At 41.0% G+C, this 13,932-nt stretch overlaps 1 long non-coding RNA gene across 2 annotated transcripts in view; it reads left to right on the forward strand.

The window, feature by feature from the left end:
• Positions 1 to 328: 328 nt before the first annotated feature.
• Positions 329 to 13,932, forward strand: part of LOC101679351 — a 72,236-nt gene continuing 58,632 nt past the window's right edge. For both annotated transcript variants that reach the window (XR_006602101.1, XR_006602102.1), the window contains exon 1: positions 329 to 472. This is a non-coding gene — a long non-coding RNA (uncharacterized LOC101679351). The remainder of the gene's footprint in view (positions 473 to 13,932) is intronic.

A 13,932-nucleotide genomic window follows, 5' to 3' on the forward strand; every position in this document is an offset into this window, starting at 1 on the left:
TTGGGCCTGGTGTCAGGTGAGGCTTCGAGGCAACACAGGAACCCAGCAGGCAGATGAAGGTGTAACTCCCCAAATCAGGCAAAAAAGACGATCAATGGTAAAGGGGACAGGGATTGCTACTCTCTTGTCCAACTGAGAATCCCCCCAAATTGGTTTAATGCTAGGCACTTAAGAGATACTTAATAAAAACAGACAAGATATCTATGAGTGTTGAATGAACAAGTGATTTCATCTATATATGTAAAAGTAATTACTGTGATGCCTGACATTTTAGACAACTTGACTTCCTCTCCCCTCTTCTCTCCCTTTATAAATTGTAGCAAATGATGGAGTTATCCTGCCTTCAGACTGATCAGATATGGCTGTGGGCTGAGGCTGGGATCTTGGGAGACTGACAGACCCTCTTGGTGGAAGCTGGGAAAGAAAAGTGTGATGGGAAAGTGAGGCAAGGCCAGCCGCACGGAGTGTCCCAGTGAGTAGAATCCCTAAAGAGAATATTAATGTTGTCAGTGCTCAAGTGACATTTATTCAGGACTTTCTCAGTAAAGTAAGTTAGATTAAGTGTTACATAATTAACCCTAAGAAATTAACTTTAATCAAGTATTCCGTTCTGTAATTTCCTTGTCCTCTGATCTCTCTATTCCTTTCTAATCCTTTTGGCACTCAATCCTATTTTATACTATATTGATATCTGTTGAATCAATTTCCCTCACTATCTAAATGACATTTGCTCTAAAGGAGAAATAGCAGGTCTTAATGTCCTTAGTATATGAGTTTTCTGGGGCTGTCCTAACAAAATAGTATAAACTGGGTAGCTTAAAACAATAGATATTTATTTTCTCACAGTTCTGGAGGCTAGAAGTCTAAACTCAAGTTGTTGGCAAGGCAGTCCTTCCTCTGAAGAGTCTGGGAAAGAATCTTTCCTTCCTCTTCATAGCTTCTGGTGTTTGCCGGCAGTCCTTGACATTCCTTAGCTTACAGGTCCATTTCTCTGGTCTCCATTTCTATCTGCACATGGCCTTCTCCCCCATGTTTCTCCTGTTTCTAAATTTCCCTCTCGTAAGACCATGTACTCTAATCCAACTTGACTTCATCTTAGCATCACTGTATCTGCAAAGGTCCTGTTTCTACCTAAGGTCACATTGGTAGGTTCTGGCTATATGCGATTTTTGCTGGGGAGGGGGCACTAATGACCCTACTACAGGTGGTTGAGACTCAGAATACTATTGTGGGACAAGTCCAGACTGAAGACCTTGTTGAGAGAGGTCTAGGGAATTTTTCACAGTCTGTAATGTTGTTTCACAGATGCTTTTTCACAAGGGGTTGTGCCTTAGTCATTTTTATATTCTCCATTATTACAAGTGAGCTTACACACAGTGGGTATTTACTGAATAGTAAGAATACAAATTTGAAAAAAGTGAATGCTAATGCCCACCTCCATAATCCTCTAACACCACCAATAGAACTTTGTTTTGACTCAGCTGTTGGGTGGGAAGTGTCTGAATGCAGAAGCCTTGGTCTCCTGGGATTGCCGGACTTTGTTTCTGATGTCTAACACCTGGTCAGTATATCCTTGATTTTTTGTTGTTGTTGTTTGATACTTGAATTTTGAGAAAAATTAAGACTAGGGTGTGAGGGATTATCTCTGTTCATCAATGTTACTGAACATTGAAAGACCAATCTTTAAATGAACTGTTTTAAGAATATCTGGGGGCACCTGGGTGGCTCAGTGGGTTAAAGCCTCTGCCTTCGGCTCAGGTCATGGTCTCAGGGTCCTGGGATCGAGCCCCGCATTGGGCTCTCTGCTCTGCAGGGAGCCTGCTTCCTCCTCTCTTTCTCTGCCTGCCTCTCTGCATACTTGTGATCTCTCTCTCTCTGTCAAATAAATAAAATCTTAAAAAAAAAGATTATTAAGAATATCTGTAGAAGACCTTTACCACTGGGGCTAATATTATATGTTAATAAAAAATAAAAAAAATTATAGATTTTATTTATTTATTTGATAGAGATCACAAGTAGGCAGAGAGACAGGCAGAGAGAGAGGAGGAAGCTGGCTCCCCGCTGAGTGGAGAGCCCGACACAGAGCTTGATCCCAGGACCCTGGGATCATGACCTGAGCCAAAGGCAGAGGCGCCTTGAAAAAAATTAAAAATTAAAAATTAAAAAAAACAGAGTATCTGTAGAGACAATCTACTTAAAACAAGAAGTAGTGAATACAAATAACTGTTCTTTAGTTGATAACAAGCTGTTTGGCCAGGGGTATCTGGGTGGCTCAGGGGGTTAAGCCTTTGCCTTCGGCTCAGGTCATGATCCCAGGGTGCTGGGATGGAGCCCTGCATCAAGCTCTCTGCTCAGCAGGGAGCCTGCTTCCTCCTCTCTCTCTGCCTGCCTCTCTGCCTACTTGTGATTTCTGTCTGTCAAATAAATAAATAAATAGATCTTAAAAAAAAAACAAATACATAAAATCTTTTAAAAATAAATAAATAAATAAATAAATAAATCAAACAAGCTGTTTGGCCAAATTTAACTACACCACTTTAAAATAATGATTAGATAGCAAAATAAATTAAATTAAATCCAAACCTTACAACAAATGATTAGATAGCAAAATAAATTAAATTAAATCCAAACCTTACAACAAAGGGAGAGACACGGCTAATAACATGGAATATTTGCATAGCTCCTTCTAATGATCTCATCTAATTACTACAAGATAGGTAAAACATGGATAATTTTCTTCCCTTGTCCAAGAAGGAAACTAAGGCTCAGAGTTTAAATAGGGAATTCATGGAGGTGTTAGCACTTCAGATCATCCTATCCTAGTCACCTTCACTGTCCTGAACACAACCCTATTCTCCATCACCAGAAGAAAATGGTTATGTGATAAGGTTATTTTGGCAATATCTGCTCAGTCTAAAAAAGTCATGTACACATCACATTGGTCAAATTATGGATATTGTTTATGTTCAGTTAGTTTAAATGCTATTTTTTAAAATTTCTTATGTTATCACATCATAAATAAAAGCATAAACTTAAAGAGGAGAAGCCTGTGTGCTTGGATGGGAATGTCAGATCCATAAACTGGTAACTTGAGTTTAAGTCCGGTGTGACAGGGGGTGAACTGCTGCCCTCCTAGGAAGATCAAGTGAACTGAACCGATGTGGGTCTCTATGTGTGTTGACCCTGTGGTATTCCAATGTCTGGCTGTGAATGAGGGGAAAGATCTGGTGGGAGGAACTTGAAAATACATTGGCCATTCTGGTTGCATTGCCAGTCAGACTTTGCCCAGCACATGAACGACTTTGGGCCTATTGATATTTGCTGTGACACGTAAATGTTCAGCACAGTATTGATTCTGAATGTCAAGCCCTCTGCTTAGGTGCTGTTTCGGTGTGATGAGCAGATTATCACAGAATACTAATTGAACCCTTTAAATTCTCTCTCTCTCTCCTGTATGCGCAACACCAACAAACAGCAGTTTAAGAGTAACGAGAGCCCATTCCCAACCTTAATGGAAGCAAATGATCTTTTATGTGTTGAATAGTATCTGGTTAGCCTTGAGTGAAGTTTTTAAAAGGTGAATGGCTTTCTACCAAAATACATACTGTAACTGCTGTAAAATAAGGTTACATGGTTCAAAATTGTACATTTGATAGTTAATTAACCAGATTAGGAATAAGGATGAAATAGAATGCTATCTGAGAGGGAAAAATACTGATTATTTACTCATGCATTAAAGGAAAGAAAAAAAAGTGAAATGTAATTTTGTTAGTGCGGTTGGAGAAAACCAAGGTTTTGAAGAAAATTTCAAAGTTCTTCTAAAGTATCTATATGAAATTTGGTAATATTTCATAAACATTATTTCAAATACTTTAAAGGCTACTTATTGTTAAATAGAAAAGACATGTAAGTTGATGAGTGTTAGTCTACATTGTTGTGGAATTATTAATATTCTGTAATTGATTATTTGGCATCTTGGAGGCATGGGCCAAACTAATAACCAAAGTTTTTTCATAGCTGTGCCATCCCTGTGCTTTGATAGGTACACAAAAATCTTATTTAATACCCTCACAACAAACCTTAACATCTGTATTTTTCTTCCTGCCTCATAAGAGATGTCCCTGCCCCACACTTTCCCTCCACTTTAGTAATAATGGCTCCCCCCAAGCTTTCCCCTCACTCCTTCTGTCTCCTGGTGAGCTGGTGCTTCTCCATATGGCTCTGTATGGTGTGGTATACTTCCTCCTCTTGGGCATTGTAAGTAATAAACTCTGTTTTCAAAGGCATTGACCTTTCAATGTCATCACTGAATCATACCTACAAATTAAATTCCAGGCACATTTAAAACATTTTCAGAGTTCAGTTTTAAATGATCCAACTGTAAGTTTGGGCACATATTTTGAAGTGTGTTTGTGTGTGTATGTATGTGTGTAGATAGATAAATAGATTAAATCATTTTATCAGATACATGTAGAAGCTTACTTTAAAATTAGCAAGAAAGTCTTAGGGCACCTACGTGGCTCAATTTGTTGAACGTCCAACTCTTGGTTTTGGCTCAGGTCATAATTTCATGGGTTGTAGGATCGAGCCCTACATCAGGCTCTGTGCTCTGTGGGGAGTCTGAGATTCTCTCCTTCTGCCTGGCTCCCCTTAAATAAATAAATCTCTAAAGAAATAAGATCGGCAAGAAAATTTTAACTCACACCTGCTTGAGAAAGGCAGGGTCTTATATCAACAAATCAGAAATATCTGATCAAAATTAGACCAGTGTGTTTTGTGATTTAATAAGTTAGCTGTGAAGTTCTAGCATGCTACAGATCATATGAGATGTCTTCCTTCACCCCACTCTGTTCTGATTCTGACATGATAATCAGAATCAGAATGGCCTACAAATGAGAAGTGAATTCCTCATTTAGCATTCAGCACTAGGCTTCCTTGTCTTTCAGGTAGATTGCCCCATGTTTTTTCCTAAACATGGGAAAACAAGCTATAGGCTTATTGGGAAACAGAACACGCTGGTTTACTATTGTGCAAAGACAATGATACCCACTTAGAAATACTCTACAACCAAAAAATCACACCATCAGTATTATCATCTGTGTGTTTGAGATCTGTGGCCACAAACTATGGTTTGCAGTTTCCAGTTCCTCAATGCTGAGGCAACACTGTTCAGAATCTTCAGTGGATTTGATACTGAAAAGAACAACGCAGACATGCTATGGTGGAAAAAAAATGCCTTTTTGCTATGACCAGTGGAAACCATCTAGAATAGTGATGTGGATTCGTCTCACTATGGGAGCACCAAATTTACCCCTCAAAATAATGACTCCTGAAACCTTGAGCCAGTGTTGGTTAAGAGTGTCCTTTCATGTTTCCTCATGAAGATGAGGATTAACTGTGGCTTCCCAAGCATTTAAGGGATAATCTTGCTTTTAATTTCAAAAGGTATGTTACACGTGATAAAGCTAGATAGTCTGGCCTATTATTTGAAATGTTATCTCCTTTGGTGCATACATGCAGTTAATATACTTATGCTATTGGGGCACTTTCATAGGTTATGCTATCAGGAAAAAAAAAAAAGAGTTTTAAAGGCTGCTGTGGGGACCGCTAAGTGTAATTCAGTACAACAAGTGTGATCCTGTCCAGTGTGTGGGTCCGTTCTCTATTGCAGGAGCCCGGGCTGCCTGCCCTCTGGTTCTGGGTAAGGGGAGGTCAGGGGCCTCCAGTCTAGTATCACAAAGAAGGTGACAATGGAATGATGTGTTTCCTTCAGTCCTAAAGACAGAGGGATGCTTTTAAATGAATGTTGCAATTAACTACTTATTTGAATTTGATTTTGCTGCTTTTCTAAGAAACAATTTTTAAAAAATGGGTAGTTCCAGCTGTTAAGAAAATATGTCACTTGGATGTCATGAATACTGAGAGTCCTGATTCAGAGATAATAGAACTCTTTCCTCTCAGCTGTTTGAACTCTCTCAGGGGTGGACACAATTCCAGGTCCCTGAATTCAGTTTGCAAGAAATATGGCTTCTAGTTATTTTCTTCCCTTTTTTAAAATATTTTTTTTGTTATGTTATTTTAGTCACCATACAATACATCATTAGTTTTTGATGTGGTGAAGGAATCTGCTTCACCAGGCACAGTTCCCCCAAAGAAGTCACCCTTCTGTTCTCAAATCCACCTTTATCAATCATCAAATCAAATAGCTCTTGAGGCCAAAAAGCAAATTAATGAAACCATTAATTGAGAGGCCCAGGAAGTCTTTAAAATGACCTCAGTCTGGGACACTTAGGATAATCTTCTGAATGAGTAAGGGTTTTTTGGAAAATGAAACATAAGGAGAAAGTCTTCCCAATGGATCCTGCCTTCCATCCAATGACAAATCTCTTCACATGCCAACTACAAATACACCCCACATCCTTCCAGGTCAAGGGGTACCAGAACCTGAGATCAGAGGAATGGATATAGGATAAAAATAGCACTGATATTAGAAATGCAGCCTGCACATTCTCTGGGACAAAACCACCCTACTCTTATTCAGGAATGCATCTTTGGAGTTACATTTACTTCCCACATAACTTTCCACTAGTTTTCTCCTGTGGCTTCCTCCTCCCATTTGATACCAGCTTTCCCTCTCCCTTTGCTATCCCCATGACCTTAGACTGTATCAATTCCTTATTGGATCAAGGATCTGGAAATTGAAGCTCCTTGAAGAGAGAGGTTTGGGTCTAAAATCCAAATGTAAGTTCTTGTTGCTTTTCTTTTGTAGCCTGTGGCAGTCCCTGGACAGGTCCTCTTTTGTTAAATAAATGAAGTTCGCCACTACTCAGGCTGGTACGATTGGGGTGTCAGGATGAGCCAGAGGGGACTTGTGATTTTATACAGCATTTTTGACACATCTTTGCAAGGTACACTTCTTTTAGTGCATATAAATCCAGTCCAATTTCTTGGTCTCTTTCATGAAAGGCCACATTTCCTGAAGTCCAGCTGGGGATATGAGTGTCCCCCTATAGCAGCTGGGCTCTAATTGCTGCCCATAAACAAACATCATCGGGAATAGAGCCATTTTATAACGCTGGATGCTATTCGTTTCTAAGATTGCCATGGTCATTTATTACTAATGACAGGAATCTGTAGCTGGCTGGAGTTGGCGATCGTGTTTCTATGCTAGCAGCATTTCAAACTGGCAGTGTGCTTTTGGGAAAGCAAATAGCCTAAACTTATGGCTTTTATGCCTTGATCTAATTTCCACGTCCTGCAAGAAGACTTCCCATGTCACAGTAGGATCCACTTGTTGTTCATGTAATAAATTCATATAGAGTTGTGCTTTATTGTCAGATGTTGCTATTAAGATTCTTGTATGTTTCTGTCGTGCATCTTTAAGAGATAAATGAGGTCCTTTCAGGAAGCAACCATTTCATATTTGAATTATTCAAATCTGTAAGCACAGAAATTTGGCATTATGGAGTATCTAGAACTGCATAAGGGATCTTCCAGCCCAAATGTGTCAGTGGACAGTGAAAGGAAAACAGGGTACAGTTAGAGCCCACGATGGAAAAAATCATCTACTTAGTTTGTCGGACCCCCACATATCTCCTTTCCAGAAATCAAGGACAGCTGGCCCCTGTTCAGCCCTGCCATACAAAGTGATATTACTCCTGCTTCAGATTAGGAAAAAATACATCAGGAAGGGCACCTGGGTGGCTCAGTCAGTGAAGCATCTGCTTTTGGCTCAGGTCTTGATCAGGTCCTGCTCAGCAGAGAGTCTGTTTCTCTCTTTCCCTCTACCCATCCCTCCTGCTCATGCTCTCTCACACTCTCACACATGTACTCCCTCTCTCTCAAATAAATAAATACAATCTTTTTTAAAAAAAAAAAGGAAAAATGTAAGGAAATTTATGGCACAAAATTCGTTAACACTTCAGCTTTAATGTGGACCAATTCTAATCTTATGTCTAGAGTTTTGGTATTTACAGTCTAGTATTTTATGCTTCTTGGGCTAAGCCTTCTAATATATATGCTGGGTGTCATAACCAGTTACCAATTTATTTCCTTTGCAGCTTTAGATAATATTTTCAGTGTTCCATGTACCATTTTAAGTATTTTATGTGTATTTTTTTTTTGATCCTTCTAACTGCTCCGTGAGGTTAACACTATAACCCCATTTTACAGTTGAGAAAATGAAGGGAGAAAAAAGTTACATTTTTCCTAAGGTCACACAGCCAATTAATAGCTGAGCCGGTATTCAAAGTCAGAAGCCAGGCTCTAGAGCCTATGCTCATAAACACTCTGTCACTCTGACTTGATTTAAAGAAACGGTATTTGTTGTCTTAATGGGCATAATTGGACACTAGGTAGGTCCTGTTAGTGGAATGAGGGTACAAATGACTAAATGTCCAGGGAATGCAGAGGGGCTAGAAATTGGGTTCAGTCGCCAATAGCTAATGATATGATCAGGGATCCTTATGTAATGAAGCCTCCATAAAAATCCCCAACAGATGGGCTTCAAAGAGCTTCTGGGTTGGTGAACAGGTAGAGATTCAAAAAGAGTGGCTTGCCTAGAAAGGGCATGTAAGCTTTGCTTCCTTTCCCACATGCATCTCTTCCATCTGTCTGTTCCTGAGTTGTATCCTTTTGTAATAAACCAGTAATCTAGTAAGTAAAACATTTCTATGAGTTCTTTGGGCCACTGTACCAAATTAATTCAACCCAAGGTGGGAGTCCTGGGAATCTCTGATTGATAGCCTGTTAGGATTACAGGGAATAAGCTGGATTTGCAGTTGGTGTGTTAAGTGAGAACAGTCTTCTAGGAGTGGGCCCTTAACCTGTGGCATCTGATGCTATCTCCAGGTAAGTAAATCATGTCAGAGCTGAGTTAAATTGTAGAGCACCCACTGGTATAAGGGATTCACTTGATGGTGTGGGGGAAGAAATCTACATGTTGAAATTGGGAACAGAACCATTAGGGACACAATAAAGTCCAGTCAAGGAGACCGTGTGGAAGCAGATGGATACAGAGGGACCAGCAGAGGACTCTGCAGGGAAGAAGTAGAGCCCATACATGCTGCTGGTTTCCAGAGCTAAGTCCAGTCCTTTTTGGCCATCAGGAAGGGAAGACGAAAAGCAAAGTAGGAAGGGGAAAATACCAGAACAAGAAGAAAGCCAGACCTGGGATCTTTCCATACCTGCTTTGTCTCTATCTAGAATACTTTCCCTCTGGCTCTTTTCCATCCTCCAGAGAGACTTGTCTGACCCCCACCCCTCCAAAATCTGTAATAGTTATCTCTGTTCCTGTTTGTCTTTCTTATGACACCTGGTCCTTTTCCCTTGTGAAACCTATCACAGCATGTACATACTCATTTACGCTCATTTATTTTTTTATTGCCTGTCTTCCCAACTCAGATATAAACTTGATGAAGTTAACATCCATTTCTGTTTTGTTCACAATTGACTACTCAGGACCTGTTCATAAATATGCATTAAATGAATAAATGAATAAACAGGGCTCAGGCCCAGGGGTAGAAGGGATTAGCCCATTTCATATAATGAATCTGGAGCTGAGAAGGAGACATTGGAGAAAAGAACAGATTACTTATGTTGAATTACCACTTTACCGTTATTAGCAGTGATTAACTCCCCAAGTCCTCCACTGCTAGATATTATAGATATATAATGAACACAGAAGACAGAGATGTTTGCAAAGTCCCTTTCAAAATGTCATCTGTGGGAGAAGCTTTGTCCCCTAATGTAAGCAATTTGGAAATCCAGTTTACTAACATGCTGTTATACAGAAAGCTCACCAGAAATGGAAATATATTTACCTAGTGTTCTCGGGGAAACGTCTTTGAAAGTACAGAATTAAAACGTTCATGGGCTAAGTTGTTCCACGTATGTATATGTGACACGAAGTTTAAGAATATCCTATCTCCTTGTCAAACTCACATACTGGCTTCTCCCTCTCTTCCCTTCTCCACCCTGCCCCTGCCCTCCCCTCCCCTCCCCAGTGGCCTCAATCTTTTTCATTAAAGAAAAGAATCACTCTTTCAGAGTTCTGCTGAGGATGTGTGATTACAGATGATGCCAGGGAGCACTCCAGGAGCCTCTAATGGGGAAGACACAAGACAAAGCAATAGATGGTCATTTTTTTCCCAAGAGATCGGCCCCCTGCCATGAGGAAGCTCTTCAGGCTGCCTCTCCTTTTGTGTTTTTAGTTGATTTTTAATAAAGAATATTAAGACTGTATGCCGCTGCCCCTTCAAATCCCCAAACAGAGACTTGCATTGGAGAGGCTAGAGGGAGGGAATGATGGCCCCGTGGAAAGTGTGGAGCTAAGAAAACAGTATTCAGTGAACTTCTCATCTCTGTTCCCCTCTAGCACAGTGAAAACAAGGTGCTTCTTATTAAAGCTTTGCCTGTTATATGGGGTCTTGTTAGAGGTCTTGGGCTGCAATGGGCAGGCCTGTGCTGGTCCCATCTATCTGTTACTGATGCCTGCTTGTGCCTTCTTCCTTCTCAGAAAGCTTCTCCTTTGCAAATCCCAAACCCCAGCCACTTTTCATCAGACAAGGGCCAGAGATAGAAACAAAGTCTGTGTCAAAAAGCATAATCATAGGAGCCCTTATACTCCTCTCTCTCTCTCTTTTTTTTAAATCTAAGAAAGTAATGAGTTCTATCCTTTGAATAGATTGCACATCTACTTTGAGTTTTAATAAGGCGTCTGTGTGATAACTTCTGATTTTACTGTTTATGCTTCAGTATGGTTCTAGACTTTGTGGAACCACGCCTAGAAGATCATATAGATGATGAGTGACCATGATAACCGACCTCCCTGATGGTTCTGGAATGATGTTTCTGTCTCCCACCTCCCTCCCTCTTCTCCCCTTTAACAGAATGGTCTGGCCCAGGAATGAATGGCCGAAATTTGTAGGATGCTCTCCTAGGGAAAGGGCACTCCTCTCAAGCCCCTGCCCAACCCTCTTCCTGTAGACCTCTCACTCGGTCAAGGCTACTTGCAGTTTCACTGGCCAGCCCTTTGCTATTTTGTTTGTCCAAGCGATCCACTAAAAGCTGCCCTCAGATGCTCTTGCATTAGTCCGAATGAATTCCTGATGCTTTGCAGAAAGCAGGTGTGACAATGCACAGGAAGGATAGGGTCTGTGGACGCTGACCGCCACAGGAAGGACAGCAGCCCAAGAAAACATCCGAGCTGAGAGCGACAGAGATCCAAGAGGCTGTCAGGGCCAACAGGGGTGTTAGCTTAATCCCCTGCTGCCAAAGACACACTCTTCCTTCATTCTAAAATGCAAACTGGGAAATTAACCAGCGCAGTCATTTGTTCAGGGCTGCCGGTGGAAAAATACACACAGATATTCTTGCATGGCCCATGCCAGCTAGCATGGGGCCGAAGCAGGAAGGAGACCGTGCAGGACACAGCAGGAGATCCGTTAGAGGATGATAGATAGTGTGACATTTAGAATTTGTTTTTAAATAGATTTACAATGCCCCATGTATTTTTTTTTCCCCTCAATTCCACGGTTGTTTTTTGGTTTTTGTATTTTTTGTATTCTTACACATTCTCTTCTAGGCTTCATCTCTATGTTAGGTGAGTTCATAAAAATCTCTCTCTCTTTCTGCATAGATAAATAGATATAGATGTGTGTATGTGTGCACGTGTGCACACACACTCCCATGATGAAGTTTGGGCACAAGCGTCAGAAGAATGATCAGATAAGAGGTTTTGAATTAGTTCAGTCTCCCTGCAGCACCCTCGGCTGCCTTCTCTTGCCTACCCAGTGCCTGTCACCCCCCGACCCTGGCCCCATTTTTTAGTGCCAGCTCTTCTTCATGGGAGCAGAGCCTGGACGACTGTACCCATCAGAAGGGAAAGTAAGTTTATTCTTCAGCCAAGAGTTGGTGCAAAGGCCTGCTATAAAGTGATACTGGGAAAATGGGTCTCAAGCTACCAATCAGTTAAAAAAAATATTTAGTAGGTGGGGAAGAAAATATTATCTGTTTATGGAAATGCAGAACAAGAACTCATGAGTGACCTGGTCTTGGGGAAGTCACTTCTGCTGTGGGTAGGGTAGGCTCCTGTGCTCTCATGAGGAAGAAAAAGATAAATTTAATGTCTCTTTTCTGTATGAGCTTGTGAGTTTTCATTGCGGAATAAAATTCATTGATGTGGGTTCTACCAACATTGCAAAACCTGGCCCCCATTCCTCTTTCATCTTCCTGTATGCCTGTTGTGGGATAAATTCTCTGAAGTTCTCTAGCTTTTATCAGTAGAAGTCACTCCAATGATGAAATTCTGCCAAAAGAAAAAAAAAAGTTAACTCAAATACCTCTCATTAAGGTATTTTATTATATTGGTATAAGGTATTATAAGGTATTTTATTATATTTATATTATATATAAAATACATTATATATATATATATATATATATATATATAAAATATTCTTAAAAATGACTCTGAGGAAAGATTTTTAAGACAGTGATAAATAGGGGTTCCTGAGTGGCTCAGTGGGTTAAAGCCTCTGCCTTCGGCTCAGGTCATGATCCCAGGGTTCTGGGATCGAGCCCTGCATCAGGCTCTCTGCTTGGTGGGGATCCTGCTTCCCTTCCTCTCTCTCTCTCTCTGTGCCTCTTTGCCTACTTGGGATCTCTGTCTATCAAATAAATTTTTAAAAAGTCTTAAAAAAAAAAAAGACAGTGATAAATAGTGGAATACTTATTTCTGAACACAGCCCATTTCTCGTTAAATCACCCCTGCTCTACTTCCTGCTAACTCCAGTCCTGCTTCAGTGACTCCCCTAAGTTCAGCTCATGCATCCATGTAGCCTGGGCTTCATTTCCTCATTTGTTCATCCACATACTTTCATTGATTTTTCCTGCCCATGTGCTTGGTACCCAGGAGGGAGAATGCCATTCCTGTTTTTAAGGAAACCCCAGGTTTCCAGCAGCTTCCCTGGATGTGAAGGGGAGAGTCACCTGGGTTCTGTGCTCCTCCCAGTTATCAGGGAGAAATGCCTGGAGGGTGGGGACAAGATTCCCCTAAGAAAAAGGGAAAAAGAAGGGGATTCTAGAGTCAACAGAACATCTTTACCTAGGGCAAGATTGATGACTCACCCTGCCTTCTAACTTGGGAAGACTTTGGTGAAAGGTCCAGCTGGGACATTGTCCTTGGCCTGGTGCATGATAGAGCCTGACCAAGTACTGGCTTGTGTGGCGCTGTCTCATTGAGGGAAATTCATGAGGTGAAGGTGGGGCTTAAATAGTCAGATTAATGCTGGACCAAAAGGAGGGCATCCTGAGTGGGTCGGAGGCATCAAAGGTAGGATTAAATGTTACACAGATATGGGATGAGCAGTATGATGAACGATCTTTTGCATCTTGGGAATGGAGAACTCAAGCCTCTCCTGAAATTTAACCATATAAATGGTTAAAGAGCAGAGGGTGGGAGCTGGAGGCTGACTGTCCCATACCACAATTTGGGCTCTCCATGGAAGGAATGTTCCGTTGGTCAATAGTATTCAGAAAGCTGGGGCACCTGGATGGCTCAGTGGGTTGAAGCCTCTGGTCATGATCCCAGGGTCCTGGAATCGAGCCCCGCATCGGGCTCTCTGCTTGGCGGGGAGCCTGCTTCCTCCTCTTGCTCTCTCTCTCTGCCTGCCTCTCTGCCTACTTGTGATCTCTGTCTGTCAAATAAATAAATAAAATCTTTTAAAAAAAAATAGTATTCAGAAAGCTGCCTTTTGTCCATGTGTGTGTGTGTTTGTGTGTGTATACTCACCGAATTTTAAATGTGAATCATTTACTTTTTTAAATCCTTGTGGTACCAGCAGAACATGTCTGCTGGGTAGATTTTTTTTTTTTTTTAAGATTATTTTAGAGCATGAATGCACCTGGTGCACAAGTGAGGGGAGGGACAGA

This window comes from Mustela putorius, unplaced genomic scaffold (genome assembly GCF_011764305.1).
Source record: "Mustela putorius furo isolate JIRA1106 unplaced genomic scaffold, ASM1176430v1.1 tig00003858_pilon_pilon_pilon, whole genome shotgun sequence".
Classification (NCBI taxonomy): domain Eukaryota; kingdom Metazoa; phylum Chordata; class Mammalia; order Carnivora; family Mustelidae; genus Mustela; species Mustela putorius.